The following is a 13,542-nucleotide window of genomic DNA, read 5'->3' as shown; positions in this document are numbered from 1 at the left end:
TGTGTTTTATTTTTTGTTTCCTTGTCTGTTTCTCCCTAGACCCTAAGTACTATAAAGTCAAGTACTCCATTCATCTTTTTCACTGATTTTTCTTAGAAGCCAAGCATTAGGATGTGACACATAAATATTTTGTGAACTAAACAGCACTAGAATTGACCCAAGATCATAAAACTAAGAGCACACATAGATAAGCAATTCAAATCTGAAAGGACTCACAAGAGGATATGACCTATTTTGCAAAGACAACAAGGCAGAATGGATGTGTTATTTAATAAATAAATAAATAAATAAGGTCATTTAGCGAAAAAAAAAAAGGACATAAAAGAATCAAGGTAAATGTTCTTTGGTAAATGTTACCAAAATTCCTAACTCTTTAGGAATTACCTGATGGTTTACTCCAGAGTGAATATGGAATACTCAGATTAAAAAGACAGCATTTGCTTACACAACCTTACTATAGCCTGACCTCAAGTTCCAGAGCAAGTTGAGGGCTTTCTACAGAGAATACCATTAATCTCTTTAGATTACCAGACGCATCAGAGGATCTGGAGAACCTATGGGTTGTGTGAGAATTCCAGTGCACAGACTGGAACTATTTCGAAAAATGGTTGACCATCAGAAATAAGTCCCTATACAAATTTTCTACACTGAGGTACAAGAGACATGGAAATTGTGTATTATTATTTTTGATTGCTTGACTGTTTTTATTGAATATACCCAGTGCACTCACACTGGTTGAAAAAGATTTCTTCTGTTTTTGTTTAATACATTTACATTGTTTACATGAGGTGATCTCCCTGTATTAATTTTAATTATAGATTTTATTTATTAAGTGCCAATCATACTAGGCCCAAGGTCGGAGTGAGAGAAGACAAAGATAGAACCTTGCATTTGGACTGGTTCTTTCAGAGAGAGAATGGGCCAGCAAACTGTCAGCAGGGCCATGACTATTTTGGCCAAAAATTATCACAGATAAAACTAGTGCTATCTCAAGGTTATTTGAGAAATAACTATTCAGTTATATAGACTAATTAATGGTCATAAATAAAGTCAGTGCTGTTTATACTATGCCTTATTCTGGATTCTGTGATTTGAAGAGAAACAGAAAATTCTTTCAGGACCTACAGAATTGCAATTAACATGTAGAAATATTTGAAAAAGAATACATCTGAAAGCATAAAGATATTTGAGTTATTTTAAATTATTTAATTATAACATATTAATATCAAATATAAAATTATTTATTAATATAACATGTCAACCTATTTAAATTTTAACGTAGTCTAATAGACTATGTTAAGAGACTATAGTCTCTTGTATAAGAAAGGTCTTGAGGTTAATGGGTCTTAATTTCAGTGAAAACAAAAAAAAGAAGAAATTAAACTACACTATGAATAAAAATGTCCTCATAGTAAGAGTGGCTAAAATTAATACACATTATTTAAAATAGAGTATTCATATAAAACACAAATTTTATGAAAAAGAGTAGTAAATTCTCAAAGATTGCAGAAAAATTATATTTACTTACTTCATGCCGCCAAATTGGAATAATTCCCTATAGCCTTTCTCAGAGCTATTTTGAAAATTAACTCCTGGTAGTAACAGAGAAACAATGAAACCTAACATATACATCAGTCTATATACTCCATGGGAGTGATTATTAAAGTTTTATTTTCAACCTGAGTTTTAAAAGACCAATCTATGACCTGCTGACCTGTAGTCATTGAATAAAGTTCTGTCAGTAGGTATTTTAAGGTAATGTTGCTGAGCTATTTCATTTATATATATATATATATATATATATATATATATATATATATATATATATACACACACACACACACACACACTCTGACTCAGTTTTCCAATAACTGGAAGGCTTTGCCATGAAAATTCTAATAGCAAAGAATTATCAAGCTGTTACCATGAGTCAGAAACTGACCAGTGTTTTTCACATATATAACACTGTGGTTCCTTAATTGTGAACTCCTTTTTACTTTTAAAGATTATTTTTTGCACAAGTGTTTTTCAGGGAAATACATTCAGCTTTGATATTTGCAAAAGCTATGGATGGAAGAGCCATCAGGGGTTTCAGAAGTACTTTGACATGTCAAACTTATTTTACTTTTTCATTGGTAAAGTTAAATTTGGTAGGTAGGAGTTCGAGGCCCAATAGTAAGACAAAATTTTCAAACTCAGTCTATCATGAAAGGAAAACTAAAAGAACTTCTTACCTAAGACTTATTTATGTAATAGACTATTACTTCCATTCTCAATAACAATGGTCCTGGAGACCCTTTTATTTTGAAATGGTTCTTGGAATCGAGATCCATCAGACTCATCTGTGAATCTCGTTAAATATCTAATTCTATTACATGTTACAGGTGGCCAAACTGTCAAAGGCAGGAGCTCCAACTTTGTTAAATGTTCTACGTAAGATATTTCAGAGCTTTTATAGAGATTAGGATTAAAAAAAAAAAAAAACAAGGCTTCCCTGGTGGCGCAGTGGTTGAGAGTCCGCCTGCCCATGCAGGGGACACGGGTTCGTGCCCCGGTCCGGGAAGATCCCACATGCCGTGGAGTGGCTGGGCCTGTGAGCCATAGCCGCTGAGCCTGCGCGTCCAGAGCCTGTGCTCCGCAACGGGAGAGGCCACAACAGTGAAAGGCCCGCGAACCGCAAAAAAAAAAAACAAAAAACTCGTGTTTTATTGATTGCATTAGTAAAATCAGATTAAGGATTCTGCATTTGAGTGGGAAACCCTGTAAGGTGCAGTCATTGAAAACAGAGTGGGAGTGATTAAGAGATTAGTACCTGCCTTTTATCTTGCCTTAGACTGTTTATAACTTTCTATTCAGTTACTTTCAAAGGTGTTTTTTCATGGTTTAATCCTACTTAGCAAAGTGCTGCAAATCATTTCATGTTCATAGAGATGGATGTCAAACGACTCACCTGTCTTGTTGATATCAAGACCTGCTAATTTCAAGGCTAATTCATTGCTGTTACCACTTGCAGAGGAAACCAGGATATCATGTATTGCATTTCTTCTACCCGTTCTTTCTGAAGCAATAAAATCTGCATATGTAGTTTCCACATCAGTCATTGCTAACAAATATTCACATAGCAGGAGCTACAAAACAGAGAAAAATTAAAAGGTAAATATAATGTTGGTCAATGGTAAACATTTAACAAAGATACTTGTTAAATTACTGACCTATAATATGGATGTGAAATAACTGTCTTGCTTACATGTCCACAAAGCAAGTAATGCTTTGATTCTTGATCAAGGGTCAGGGAACATTGTTTGTAAAGGGCCTGATAGTAAATAGTTTAGGCTTTGAGGGTATATAGTCTTTATCCAACTCTATGGTTGTAGGACAAAAGTACTCAAAGAGAATACATTAAATAAAAGTAATAAACTAAACTTATAAAAATAGGCATAAGGCCAGATTTGGCCTGCATGCCATAGTTTGTGGACACCCAGTTTAGATCATAAAATTCTCCTTCTCTAATACCATTTTAGTCAGTCTTCAACTCCAGAAAGAAGAACTTGAGCTCAGTAGCATACCAAAGTGGTGGGAGGTGGAGTAGAAGTGCTCCACCGTAGAGATAAGCAGTAAGCAAGGGCATTGTTTGCAGAGAACCTAAGAACAATAATGAAATTGACCAAAATCCAGTTTGCTTGTTATTATCCTCACGCACCAGCAATTCTAAACAATGCCAGTGACCAAACACCGCTCCCAGTCCAGGAGCACAGCTCCCTTGTTGCCTCCTTGGTAAGTCATTCCTTGGGAGGAATAATAAATTTTCTTGACTGAAACTTTGAAATAAAATCTTCAAAATTACAAAGGACTCAATGAAAGTGAGTTTCCCCAAACAGGCCTGGTAACAAAAATACTTAATTAAAGACTTAATGAAGAAAATATTTGCAAGGTAGAATAGGAGATACATGTAATAACAAAAGATCATCAAATGTAAATCTTTCATTTCTTTTTTTTTTACATCTTTATTGGAGTATAATTGCTTTACAATGGTGTGTTAGTTTCTGCTTTATACCAAAGTGAATCAGTTATACATATACATATGTTCCCATATCTCTTCCCTCTCGCGTCTCCCGCCCTCTCACCCTCCCTATCCCACCCCTCTAGGTGGTCACAAAGCACCAAGCTGATCTCCCTGTGCTATTCAGCTGCTTCCCACTAGCTATCTATTTTACGTATATATGTCCATGCCACTCTCTCACTTTGTCACAGCTTACCCTTCCCCCTCCCCATATCCTCAAGTCCATTCTCTAGTAGGTCTGTGTCTATTCCTGTCTTATCCCTAGGTTCTTCATGACATTTTTTTTTCTTAGATTCCATATATATGTGTTAGCATATGGTACTTGTCTTTCTCTTTCTGACTTACTTCACTCTGTATGACAGACTCTAGGTCCATCCACCTCACTACAAATAACTCAATTTTGTTTCTTTTTATGGCTGAGTAATATTCCATTGTATATATGTGCCACATCTTCTTTATCCATTCATCCGATGATGGACACTTAGGTTGTTTCCATCTCTGGGCTATTGTAAATAGAGCTGCAATGAACATTTTGGTACATGACGCTTTCTGAATTATGGTTTTCTCAGGGTATATGCCCAGTAGTGGGATTGCTGGGTCATATGGTAGTTCTATTTGTAGTTTTTTAAGGAACCTCCATACTGTTCTCCATAGTGGCTGTACCAATTCACATTCCCAACAGCAGTGCAAGAGGGTTCCCTTTTCTCCACACCCTCTCCAGCATTTATTGTTTCTAGATTTTTTCATGATGGCCATTCTGACTGGTGTGAGATGATATCTCATTGTAGTTTTGATTTGCATTTCCTTAATGATTAATGATGTTGAGCATTCTTTCATGTGTTTGTTGGCACTCTATATCTTCTTTGGAGAAATGTCTATTTAGGTCTTCTGCCCATTTTTGGATTGGGTTGTTTGTTTTTTTGTTATTGAGCTGCATGAGCTGCTTGTCAATTTTGGAGATTAATCCTTTGTCAGTTGCTTCATTTGCAAATATGTTCTCCCATTCTAAGGGAGAAAAATGTAAATCTTTCATATCTTTTTCTATGTTAAAAACTCATATTCTTTCCTGAAGGTCATAAAAGGGATGAATACTAAGATATGAATAATGAATTTCTGTTGGATTAATTTTGTTTAAACAGGACTTTAAAGTAACACAATTTCCCTCCTATTCCTAAACATTCCAATTACATTTTACTATAGTTTAAGATTAAAAACCCATGCCAATAATCAAGAGAAAGGAGTCTTTTCAAAATATACAAAATGTGGAAGAAGCTAAAATGGTAGAACCCATACACTATCATGGACATGCACACTGTCACTCTGAAATAAATTGATGCCATTTACAGTGAAATCCATGATGGCAGTCAGTAGCACTTTCCTTAAAGCTTAGTTCTTCTCCCAGTGCATAATGAGGGAGCTATTAATTTAATCTGGGGGAAACGTTTACACTCTCTCTTCTGTAAGAGGAAGCTAAAAGAGGAGAAGGAGGAATAGCACAATACAAGTTTTGAAATAGGAAATATATGAATACTGCATGCTTTACTGTGACTATAGTATGGTTCCAATCACTTGACTATATCCACCATTCTTTTTTATGGGAATATGATTTAATAATTGTTACCATTCTACCATAATCATAAGAAATAATAATTAAAATTACTTATAGCCTGGTCAGTGAGACCTTGAGTAAATTTTGGAAGCATCCATGTTTCATACAGTTTCAGGGGATGGATATTTCCTGTTATTAACTCTATAACTTCTTCAACTGGAACAGATAGACCTTTCTCTGTTGAAGCAGTTTTGTCTTTTTCCTGGGCCTTTTCAGTTTTCTCTTATTACAGACTTGTAAAGCTTACATATACAAACTTACACATACATGTATAAAGCAAAGAAGGGATAGAGTAGTCTTGAGAGGACACTGTTTTGTAGCAGGCACACAAGACAGATATAATTCCCTGATTGCATTTGCCTCCCTAGTCCCAACTCCTTTGTGGAAAGCATCAGCATTCTGACTGGTCTCTGCACCCCACTGACTGGACAGAACACTGCATTGGCATTCTTAGGGAGCACTGATGGTCGCTCCGGAAACTGGTTAGAGCTTGTGCAGCCAAAGTGCAGAGGAAAGAAACAAATATACTTAATATAACATACTTACTCTGTTTTTCTAAATTAGCATTTATTCCCTGTAAGAGGTTGATTTCTGCTTTGACAGGGAGTAATCGAACTCTATATTCACCCAAACCATAAAATTAAAGTTAACATACCTCAGCTTATCATCCTACTGGAAGAAATGTATGAAATTTAAAGTATTTTTTAATTGCTGCTGTTTAGAATGGCTGAAGCCCATTCGCTGAACTTGTTAAAGAGCAGTGTTAACGAGGGTACTTTTCATTTCTTTTTTTTCCTACCACAGCATGAATTCTCAGCCCAAAGTGTGCCCTGTTTCCCACAATAGAGACAGGGGAAAAAGTGCGAGTCTCTCACCACAAAGCATGAGACAACTACAAATACTTCTCTCCCAGAGTTCACACTGATGAGAGTCTTTGTGGAAAAGAACTTCCTCTTTTTGTGGGAATACAGTAGAAATGCAAGTTGTATTCTCCACAATTTCACTACTAGAAAAATAATATTTTTATTTATTTTATTTATTTTTATAAATAAAATAAATTTTATTTATTTTTATTTATTTTATTTTTATTTATTTTTTATTGGTCTTCTTAAAAACATATACAGTGTTTACAATAAGGAGTAAAAGAGAAGATTTTCAGTGCGATATTTCAAGGAGCATTTTCTAAAGGCAGGATCCAGTCCCAACTTTGGAAAATTAACAAACACCTATGAGATCAAAGAGTCACCTGCAAAAAATTTTATTTGTTTTTCTTTCATACTAGTTTCCTAAAGATGCATTGTTACTTCTTGATAATGTAATAGTCAGACATGACTATATGGTGGCCATTTGAGGAAGAAGTAGCTCTTACATAAGTGTCTAGTTTCCTTATCTCTTGATACAACACCTCTTGGTTTCAGAGGCTTGCACAGATTTCCTCTAAATGAATAAACTTACTAATATTTTTCTAACTATCAATTAGTCTAAAAGTAGATTTAGAAATCTACTTCTGAAGCAGTTTTGTTAAGTAATTATTGGTCAGTTCTCTTTCTGATTGGTACTTCTTTCTGCAAAACAAATCCCTGTACTTAGAACAATTAATACCACCATCCCTGTCTCCTTGATTATTACACAGTGATGTTTCTTGAGAAAAAAAGCTTACCCTTTCTTTGGGGAAACTTTAGCCCATGAAATAAAACTTCATTAAAACTAGATCTGCTTCTAATGCCAGTGTGATGCAGATCAGTATCCCCTTTCTTTTGACTTTCCAGGCTGTGTGAAGAGAATGGTATGGTTTGGTTTAGGAAGGGTTGTAGCTTAAGAGGATTGCATTATGTTTCTGTGTCACTTTGGGGGATTTTATTTCAATATTATATCCTGTTCTGTAAAAACACCATAGTCATTCTCTTACTTATTATTAAATAATTAAACGCTGCCCTTTGTTTACTTTCTCCTTCTGATCAGAGGATTCCTCTCCACTCTAGGTCTTGATCTGAGTTCCAATTCATCAGCTTGTAGTAGCTACACTTCTGATTTCTGAAGTCAGACAGATATGGGTCCCATTTCTGTCTTCATCAGTTATAATTTAACCTGATATATGCATACCAGAGCTGGCAGTGACAAACATTTTGCTTCTCCTTATTTTCCCAGGGTTCCTTGCATTTTAATAGAGGATCACAATATTTTAAGTAGAGTTGGAATGGGGTGGAAAGAAAGAGCAGGAAAACATGCTTTTAGGAAGGTCTGAAGTACAAATCACATAGAGGTAACTGCTTGAGAGAAAACCACCCTTATTTGAGTATTGTCAATAACGTAGCACAGGGAGGCAAACGAATAAATTGTTCACTAAAAATATTCTTCTTTAGAAGAATAAAATTCACAAGAAAGCGTCATTGCAAATAAAATATATTTGTTTTCCTAAAGGAAGATATTTGAAAAGTAGTAGTAAATACCTACTTTGACCTTCTGTGTCCCTAGTGTTCTATCTCCACTAAGTTTTACGAACATTACATAGAGGAGGAGCCTGAGTCTCAAAGGCCGTAAGTAAGAGATGGATTCCAGAGCCTTTGCAAGGTCCATTATGCCCCATGGCTTCCCATTGCTTGTGCTGTTCATCCAGATACGTGCTTAGGATACCAGAATGAATACATCTCTTTCAAGAGGTTTTTAACAGACATTAGATAATAAACAAGTACAACACCTAACAAATAGAACAGAATGCCTTATTTAAAGCAGAAACAGAATAAATGCTCACCTAGTATCGTTTAAGTCCCCTTTCAATTATTTTTTGAATCAACATGTTTATATTTGAGGGTATTTTCTTATTTTTTCCTTGTTCCCTTTACTTGCACCTCCTTTCTTTATCTCTTTTCCCAACTGAAATGTTTATGGTTTCAAAAGTAATTACTTCTTGAAGAAAGTTTTCGTGTATACTAAGTGCTACCTAATGGAAGCCATAAGCATAGAGTCTGCTGGCATTTGAGTGGTATGATACATAGCCAGGTTGAATCAAGTGGGAGAGAAGGTTAATCATTCTTTTAAACTGGCAGTGTTGCCGGAGGTGGATTAATATGCTTTTTGAATCTCTTATGTGCTGTAAGTCTCCTTGATCACAATCACTATGTTAATGGTTTAGGTTTTGAATTAGAGGTGTCTCCTGGGGTCAGCTGGGTCAACTCCCTTAATCTCTCTGGCCATATTAGGTGATAGTTTTCTCATTTCTATACATGATCTATGTTAGAGGGAATGTTGACTATACCAGACTCTTAACGTGGGCGCCCAGAAAGTGGAAGAATCTCTCTACTGGTGATTAATCATAACTCTTTTCATTGTGAATATAGTCCTTCCCTTAGGTAAGGCAGGAACACCATGAAAAACAGAAGGTTCTCAGGTGTCTGTGGAAGCTGGAGTGCTCTCGACCTGTCAGCTCACTGGCAGAGCAGGCTTCGCCCAGACACTAGAGAACAAAATGTGAAATTGGCACCAGCCAGCCTCTCCATTGCACAGGATATCCCTATTTAAATTTGACAACCAGGATATTTTACAATTTGAAATTCTTGTCATCTGGTTTTCTTTAGTTTCTTCTTTGGGATGAAAAGACTGAGAAGCTTGTTAAAAAATCTGGAATTCTGACGGTGAGGCTTAACCAGATCTATTGAGTCATCAATCAGCAAACATTGACCAATGCTTACCATTCCCCCAGTTACTATACTAAGGACCCAGACACGTCTCAGATAGTGGCCTTGCTCATTCACTGTCTTTACAGTACTTTTTTCTAAATGTAACCAGAGCTCAGGTTAAGACAAGACATTGATTTGAGTCTGAAGTAAACAAAGCTGACTGGTCTGATCCCTTCAGTTCCCAGAATTATTTTGTTTCAGGTAGTAATTTTCCCAGACCAATAGAACAAAGTCCTATCATCTATTTATTTAATATTTTATCACAATAGTCCTTGCCCCTTTGACCTCTAGTGAGGAAACTTGCATAAGAAACTGAAATATGCTTAGGTTCTATGGGTAAGTGCAGATAATGATATGAATGAAATTGAAAATGAAAGCCAAAGGTAGAAAAGGCAGTTCTGAATAGATTAAGTAAGACAGAGGTATTTAAAAAATCAACTAGAAAAGATACAATAAGGAATGGAGAGCTTCTGGAAGTTTTCCAATAGGTGAGGGGTTGGTACATCTGTTTTTTTTTTTTTAAGAACATGTCTGGCAGTTGTATGCCAGAGAAAGTTATAAGGGGGGCTGACTATAGGCATGAAGTCCACTGAGAACACTGTTTCTCTGGGCCACTGACGGTATTCTCAGTGTACATTCTATAGTACTGGAAATTAAGTTAGGAAAGAAAGGGTAATCTGATGTCATTTTAAATGAAATTTCACAAATGATTAGAGCTAAAAGGTGTCTTTTTTCACTCAGCCAACACGTTGAGCACGTACTATGGGGCAAGCACTGTGCTTATGGGTAAGAGATAAAAGAAAAAATAAAGACCAGAGGAACTCAAAAGAGAGTGTGAGAGATGCATGAACAACTCATTACAATCGAATAGGGATAGGCTATTAAATAAATAGATCATAAAAATGTAACTTTGTAAAACAGAACTTGGAGTCAATAATCCTGCTAGGGGATATTGAAGAGGATGCCAACAATGAGGGGGTCTTGGAATTAGGTTTTGAATGTCAGTAGGAATTTTCCACATGGAGAGAAGGTCAGGGGCATACCAGGCGAAGGAACATCCTGGACTTGAGAACCAATACAGTATATTCAAGTGATTGTAAATGAGTTTTTTTTGACTAAAGCATAAGGTATAAGTTGCCAAATGGTAGAAAATAAAGTATAAAAGTTAGGCTGGAATAAAAGTATAAAGTGTCATAATTCTTATGATGAAAGATAGGTGTTTTCCTACAAAATGGGTTACTTATAAATATTTTAAAATTAGAGACTTCTGTGTAAAGCTTGAAAAAACAGTAAATCAGAGTTGTACTGAGCTCAGACTTAGTGGTGAAAATTTCTGTATTTTGTTTGCCAGGTTGGATAGTGTTACAATTCTTTAACATTTGTTTTTCCTAAGTAAAGGCATCTGGTGAAAATATGGGATCCATTTTATCCTGGGGAAGTTTTGTCTTAACCTTTCTTCTATGCATTTTTTCTATTTAAAATGCTTTTGCAGAATCTAATCATAGGAAGTTTGGATACTTGAAGTACCTGCTCATATTCTCTCTTTGACATAATGGGAATAATTAGGAAGTCTTCTCTAATTTTGAGACTACCATGACTGCTCTCTTATGTTGGTTATTCCTGTAGGTGAACCAATTTTAGGTTCATCTGAGTGATTAGTTAAACTTAATCCTCACAGATTGATTCAGCAGGTCTGAAAAGATATCTCAGAATATGTATATGGAGAGATAAACAATAAGAAATTATAGTAAGCACAAAAACAGATAAATATTATTCATACTTTTTCATAAGATCTTATTTTCTCTCATTTCTCTCTTATTTTTTTCATAACTTTTCTTTAATCATATGAAAAAGAAGGGAATTCACATGGCTTAACAAAAGCTATGCAAAACTTAAGGAAACACAATTTTCTGAAATTTCTCAAACTTATTTGTATAGGATTCAGAATGCATTTAAAATGATTAAATGACTTAAGCTAATTTTTTTTATTGCAAACTGTTTTAACCCCAATTAACCAAGCAAGAAACTGAGAGTCATTCTTTACTCTTCTCCCCTCCCTTAAACTCTGATTGGAACAATCCCTAAGAGTTGTCATAATTATACTATATATATATAAAAATATATATGTATAAATATAAATACACACACACACACGTCCATTGTTCTCTATGTCCATTGTCATATCTTTTACATTTCTTACTCGGATGTAACATCCCAGTTCACTTTTTCCCTGACTCCAGTATTATTTCTGTCTTGTTTATTCTCTGCATTGCAACCTAAATTTCATTCAACGGCTTAGAGCTCTTTGATAGCTTCTCTTTAATTTTGGGGAAAAGGCTTCAAGCACTGTGCTCTTGCCTACTAGTCCACCCTTATCTGGTTTCTCTATCCTTACTTAGCATCTCCTTCTTCCATAAATTTTCAGCAATACTCAATAGATTTCAGGGTTAGACTTCTCTTAATGCTGAACTTTCTCCAGGTTATGTCATCAATTTGTATCATTCTTTACTCATTCAATCCTTGGTTAATGCACTCTCATCATATAAGTTTCAGAATAAACATTGACTCTCTGGCTTTTCATGACTTCCGTTAGAGATTAAATTCCCTTTCTATGTGTTCTTATAAAACTTGGCTGTCCAGTTACCTGTGAGAGGTATAGTTATATTTTAGAGTTCATTTCCCCTATTACATTGTAAACTGCATGTGAACAATGTCCTTATTTACCAGTGTTGTAGGTACTCAGTGAATATTTATTCTGTTAAAAGATTTATTCTGTTAAAAGTTAAGAGACTGTTTATGTTCCATAAATAAGAGAAAATGTAGCTCAGAACCAAGTAGTGGCAAGAGACTTGCATAATAGTATACAATATTGAGAGACAGTAGGAATTTAGGTTAGACAGTACTTGGTTACTGAATTAATTGTGAAGGTGAGGGATGATTATACAGAGTCCAGAGTTTTATTATTTTTTTTAAATTAATTTTTATTAAAGTATAGTTGCTTTACAATGTTGTGTTAGTTTCTGCTGTACAGCAAAGTGAACCAGTTATACCTATACATATATTCCCTCTTTTTTATATTTCTACCCATTTAGGTCACCAGAGAGCATTGAGTAGAGTTCCCTGTGCTATACCATAGTTTCTCATTAGTTATCTATTTTATACATAGTGGTGTATATGTCAATCCAAATCTCCTAATTCATCCCCCCCTTCCCCCCCTTGGTATCCATGTGTTTGTTCTCTACATCTGTGTCTCTATTTCTGCTTTGCGAATAAGTTCATCTGTACCATTTTTCTAGATTCCACATATAAGTGATATTATACGATATTTGTTTTTCTCTTTCTGACTTACTTCACTCTGTATGACAGTCTCTAAGTCCATCCATGTCTCTGCAAATGGCACTATTTCATTCCTTATTATGGCTGAGTAATATTCCATTGTATATATGTACCACATTCTCTTTATTCATTTCTCTGTTGATGGACATTTAGGTTGCTTCAATATCCTGGCTAGTGTAAATAGTGCTGCAATGAATATTAGGGTGCAAGCATCTTTTTGAATTATGCTTTTCTCCAGGTATATGCCCAGAAGTGGGATTGCTGAGTCACATGGTAGTTCTATGTTTAGTTTTCTAAGGAGCCTCCATACTGTACTCCATAGTGGCTGCACCAATTTACATTCCCACCAACAGTGTAGGAGGGTTCCGTTTTCTCCACATCCTCTCCAGCATTTATTGTTTGTAGATTTTTTGATGATGACCATTCTGACCAGTGTGAGGTGATACCTCCTTGTAGTTTTGATTTGCATTTCTCTCATAATTAGTGATGTTGAGCATCTTTTCATGTGCTTGTTGGCCATCTTTGGAGAAATGTCTATTTAGGTCTTCCATCCATTTTTTCACTGGGTTGTGTTTTTTTGATATTGATCTGCATGAGTCGCTTATATATTTTACAAATTTATTTATGTTTATATATTTTGGAAATGAATCCCTTGTCAGTTGCTTCGTTTGCAAATATTTTCTCCCATTCTGAGGGTTGTCAGAGTCCAGAGTCTTCAGTGTTTCCTCAGTATCCAACTTGGGCAACTGTACAAATAGTGGTGGTATAAATGATGTAGAGAGATGAATAGTGGAAGTAAGTATTGAAGGTAAAATTAATCGTTCAGTAATATCACATAATTAATTTTAAGTGTCCATGTT

This window comes from Orcinus orca, chromosome 17, assembly GCF_937001465.1.
Source record: "Orcinus orca chromosome 17, mOrcOrc1.1, whole genome shotgun sequence".
NCBI classification, from domain to species: domain Eukaryota; kingdom Metazoa; phylum Chordata; class Mammalia; order Artiodactyla; family Delphinidae; genus Orcinus; species Orcinus orca.
The sequence above is the reverse complement of the archived record's forward strand: the minus strand, read 5'-3'. Positions refer to the sequence as shown.